The sequence below is a fragment of the Crocodylus porosus genome, unplaced genomic scaffold, assembly GCF_001723895.1.
Source record: "Crocodylus porosus isolate Cpor-Errol unplaced genomic scaffold, CroPor_comp1, whole genome shotgun sequence".
Classification (NCBI taxonomy): Eukaryota; Metazoa; Chordata; order Crocodylia; family Crocodylidae; genus Crocodylus; species Crocodylus porosus.
In genome coordinates, this window is record NW_017728921.1 from 16,759,636 (window position 1) to 16,765,063 (window position 5,428).

Here is a 5,428-nt window from a genome sequence, read left to right on the forward strand (position 1 = left end):
TGATGACTCCAAGATCCTTTTCTGCCTCTGTACTGACGAAAAGGGAGTTCTCCAGCCTGTAGGTATAGTGCTGGTTCTTCCTCCCCAGGTGCATCACCTTGCACTTGTCAGTGTTGAATATAGATAAATCAGTTCATAGATAATAAAATAAATAATGCTCCCATAAATGAAATAAAGGATTAATTCATCGTGCTTCTCTTCACTCATATCAGTTTCATTATTAATTCATTAAGAAGGTTCACCCCACATCATATACACATGTAGCTTTGGGCTGTCTCGCCTTCTTGTCTTCAATCAATTATGTATCTACTTTGCTATTGGAAGTTCCGCTTGCACTCAGTCAGGACCCCTTCTCTGAATTTCACATCTCACACTTTATCCTTTTGTAGAGCATTCCTCCACTGAGCTTTGGCATAAGGCTTCCCCAGTATCTTCTTCCGGGTTCCTCTCTTCTGGTGTCCGGGTATAGGATTCCATGCAGACCTCTTCTCCACTGCTCTGCAACCATTTGATGGCTGGAGATCCCTCTGGGTCAGCTGGTTACCCCAGTTCCGGCTGGAGCGGTTGATGCAGGCATACTGCTCTCTTTCCCCATGCTAACCTGGCCTTTTTAACGCTAGTAATGGGTGTGGGTTTGTGATGTCAGACTGCCCAACTCTTAAGTCGCAGTGTGCATGCACTCACAAACTGTGGTGCTGGTGCCACGCGCCTCTCTTCTCGCACCCACTCCACACCTCTTGGGAAGAACTGGCCCTTTCATGCCCTTGCCCAACAAAACATGCAGTTGTTCAGTGTCCCAGCTGAGCCTCCTAGTTTCATCCCACTACAGAGTCGACATGCAGAACTTGTCACTCAGCAACAGCCACATATTCAGGAACCAAGGTAAAGGCAGCCCTGTCTTGCAGTGTTAAAACCTGACCAGACCTATCTTCTGTATCTAAAATCCCATTTTACAATGCTGAGGAAATGCTTAAAGTTCACTGTGCCAGTGAGACGATTTGCACTGAGTTTTAAGCATCCAGAACACTAACAGTGTTGATGCCTTGTTAACAGCACAGTAATGTTTTCTACCTGGGGTCTGATTTTTGCTGCAATCTACTTTTTAGACACTTTGTATCATGAACAACTCATGCCCCTGGCAGCTGGGTGGGCACGGCAGCAGCAGTAGCATGGTGCTGGCGGCACGAGTGCAGCAGCGGTAAGCGGGGGAGCTCCTGCAGACACTGCCAGCACTGTCGGCCGGGGGGAAGAGGGAGGGGGAGGAAAGAGGGGGAGGGTGGCAAGCTCACAGCTACAGCCTGCAGTGTCAGCAGTGGCCAGCAGGGATCATGGATTGCCCACAGATGACGCTGGGTGTGATGGCAGCAGGGTGGTGAGCGGTGACTGCCCACAAGTGCCGCTGACAGTGTCAGCAGTGCCTTTTTGTAGTGGGTGCACCGCCATGCTCAGGGGTTACACGTGTACCTCCTACACATCACCCCTGCTTTGTATGGTTAAAAAAAGCCTCCCAAAAATTTTGTTCTGAAAACAATTTTATACTGCTGAACTGGATTGTTGAGTTGATCACAATACGTTACCTGACAAGAGAACTACAGAATGCTCATTCTTGATAATCACATTTCTAAGATAGAGGTGTTCCTTGCTATCTGACATGGGACAATGGGTGGAATGAAGGTTCTGGTGTTGGCAAAAGAGAAACCACTGCAGCAGTGGGGGTGGAGTATGATTCGATTAAATGGGTAAAAGGAAATGGGAGAGATGCAGCTGGCAGGCTGGCTGTTGCAAGGTAGGCCAGCTAACTATTGCATCTCACTGAATATGGTTATTTTAAGCAGGTGGTCAGGAACTGGTGACTCAATCAGAAGAGGGAACCAACTGGCAAGCAGGCATTTAATGCACATGGGTTAGGCACTGCATTCTTACCTGGGTGGGACATGGATACATGTTGCCTGCTGTGGGCTCCAGCTCCTCACCCTCCTGCCCTTCCCTGGAGCCTCTGTGGCCCGGTGGGTGAGACCCAGTACACCAGGGTAGAGCAGGGTGCTGAAGCTCAATGCCACCTCTGTGAGCCAAGTGCCACCATGGTAAAACGCCCCCTGCCTGCCCGGCAGTGGTGGGGGTGGTAGTGCAGAGTTGTGCCTCCCACTACTGCCAGGCTAGCAAGGGGTATCTCCCCACGGTAGCACGGGATTTGTGGTGGCACCACAGAGCTTCCTTGCCCTGCTGCGCCATGGAGGCCCCAGGGGGAGGGCAGCATGGCAGGGAGCCCCAAGCCTGCAGCAGGCAGCCCACACCCTCCCTGTGCACAATTCTGGGGGGCACATGCCCCCCGTTACCCTCCCCCTGGGAGCGTGTGCAATGGTGGGGAGCCAGCCCCCCCAGCCCAGACAAACCACCCATGGCTCCATTCTGCTCTTCACCTGGGCCCTGTGGCCGCATATTTCTAACCTGGCCCCCAAACCCCACACACTTCCCAGGCCCCCAGCCCCAGCCAACTCCCTCCCTCCCTCACTATGGGGGCCTCAATCCCCTCCCCCCACCCACAACCCAGCCACCCAACTTACCTGCAGGAGCCGCTCTCCAGGCTGCCTGGAGGCCATGTGCATGTATACATGCACACATGCACATGGCACCCCCTGCCTGACCGCTCTCCTCCTGTTCCCTCCAGCCCCTTGCAGGCTAGAACTCTGCAAGCCTGCAAGGGAAAACCCACCATTTTCCATGTTTTTCTCCTTTAAAAGGAGAAAATCTGGGTTTGATTTTTCTCCTTAAAATTAGAAAATCTGGGTTTTACCACATTTTTGTGTCAAATAGAAAACCTGGATCCCTGATTCTCACCCAGGGCAGTCAGAGTATTCTAAGCACACAGAGTATTACTGTAACACAAAGATGGTGATGTTTAGCTCTGGGGAAAACAGAAATACTATGTGAATATTACAACATGCAATACCAATAACTTTTACTAAGCTGCAGTGCTGACAGCAGCCTGAGGGTTTTCAAGGGTAGAAATCTGCCTGGCCAAGGGGCTAGAGGTTGTGTCCAGGTCCATTTCAACAGGATCTCAGTCACTTTCCTTTGTATCGGTGAATTCCTGGCTAAGGTCCATCTTCCTGCAAAGAGTTCTTAGTCACATGGTACTCATGTATTCCTATGTATCAGCCATGTCTGAGATGAAGTGTGGGTCAAAGCTGCTGTCCTAGGCCCAAATCCTGTCCAGCTCATCTTAAAATGGACAAGTGATACAAGCATCACCAGGGCTTCATTTCTCGTCCACTGGTTTTTGTGTGAGCCATCTTCATATACTTTGTTTGAATATGACAGGGCATAGCATGCTGGATGTGATCTCCCTCAGCCATCTTCATGTTTCCCTCAAAAATATCTCTGTTCCCATACTGGTCTCCAGGGCTTCCCCTAACTTCTTCTCTTCCCAGAAGATGAAGAGATCCAAAACCTCCTCACAACTTCAGCTGGAAGAGGCACATTACAGAGGCACTGCACAGGGCTAGAATAAAATGCTAGATATGCTTGTTAGGAATATTGAATCCCAGAGTGTGAGTGCAAATGATGGAAAGAACCTGGCTATGCACCAGCAGTCAAATGCAGGGGGACCGTGCAGCTGGTCACTATGAATCCAGAGCAGTTGATGTCACACAGAAAAACAGACCAGGGTGTCAGGCCAAGGTGCAAAGCAGTGTGGGACTGCCACAATAGCTCAGAAGACAAATGCAACCATATGCACGTTACTGCAAGGGGAAATTACTGCTAATTCCAACAGGAGTAAAAATACCATAATAATTCACTTGCTATGTCACCCTAAGGAACCGCTTCATCTGAACAGATATTTTTACACTGATATGACCTAGTTCAAAATCAGATTTCATAGACATCAGGGCTGGAAGGGACCTCGGGAGATCATTGAGTCCAGCCCCCTGCCCAAACGGCAGGAAGTCAGCTGGGGTTATAGGATCCCAAAATGGGGTAAAGCACCCAAGCAGACAAGCCATACATCAATTCAGTGCTTTTCAAGACAGCAGGAGAACAGGAAGTAAGTGGGAAAACATGGAAATGGTACCTATCAGTAACTGCCGTTCTTTTAGAATTATTCCTCTCCAGGTTCACACTGGTGCAATTTCCCCACAGCATCCATTATGTTCAGGATCAATCTGTGCTGGGAATTGCACATAAATCCCATGTTGGCCTGAGCTAAGATCTTTACACCCACTACTAACCATGAAATGAAGAAACTAAAGGAAATGGACTCCGCATTTGTTTCTTATTGTCTTGGTTCTGAACCTTTCGTGCTGTGGGCAGGCTGCATTGTCCCACATGCCCTGCTTTTCTGGAAAAGTTCCAGGAGGAATATATAGATGCAATTTTCAAGAACAAACCCAAAAAGCTGCCTTCCTAAACTAGTGTCAGTCTCTAAAACTGGGAGAATAACTGAAAAGGAGAAATCTGCCGAACATGCTGTGCATACAACATTAGCTCACCCAACTCTGCACTTCATCATACGCTATTTGCTGCAAAAAAATGCAAGGCAAACACTATGCTGAGGAAACATTACAGTTGCACAGTGTGTGGGAGGGAAGGCAGGTGGGTGCTAAGTAGTAACAAAGTTGAAACTGAAAATGTAAGCCGCAACTAACTCTCTAGCACCTAAACAAGGCAGCAGGTGTTAACTGCACAATCACAAATGCAAAATCCAAAGTTCCCATACATCCAAGCAGCGTATTGGGATGTCCCTCATTTCACCATGAAGAGTGCCACCCTGTACTCACTCGTGTTAGCACAAATTTAGCTTTCTATAAAGGACAACAGGTGAAATCTTGGCTGCTCCATTATGACTGGGGCTTAGGAGCCAAGCATTCAGTGATGCCTGGGACCGCAGCTGAAAGGTGGGGGGGCATCCGGCTGACAGCATGGCCACAGACTCAGCTCTTGTCCAAGTCCTGCCTCTGCCAGGTTAAGAGAAACACTACAGACGGTGCTTTGAGCAGAACGCTGCTCTGACCCACAGAGGTGCGCCAGTGACAAAAGCCCCAGGTTCCCAGTTTGACACTTGCCCCTCTGCTCGGCATCGGACTTATGCCAGATCTGGGTCAGGAAGGAATCCCCCCTAGTCAGACTGGTGCAGACTGCCGGGTTGCCTTCCTCTCCCCCGCCAGGGCCCTCTTCAGGGCTCCTGGCAGCACTGCCAGAGGCAGGATGTGGCTGCCCGCTCCTGGCTCTGCCTGGCAGCGCTAGGTCTGTGCCCGCCGGCCGGGCCCTCGGGGGCAGCTGGGCTGGGGAGGGTCCGGCCAGGGCTGCACCTGCCTCAGGCCGGGCTGGACTCGGGCCCGAGGGCTCCGCGGGCGAAGGGCTTGCAGGCCCCGAGGGAAAGCAGCGGGCGGGCGGCGGCCTTACCTGCTCATTCGCTTGGATCCTCGTC

General features: G+C 50.6%; 1 protein-coding gene across 2 annotated transcripts in view; it reads right to left on the bottom strand.

Annotated features, from left to right (window-relative positions):
• Window positions 1-5,428, bottom strand: part of KLHL22 (kelch like family member 22) — a 22,023-nt gene extending 16,595 nt beyond the window's left edge. For both annotated transcript variants that reach the window (XM_019539137.1, XM_019539136.1), the window contains exon 1: window positions 5,404-5,428. The gene's annotated coding sequence lies outside the window, so the exon portion shown is untranslated. The remainder of the gene's footprint in view (window positions 1-5,403) is intronic.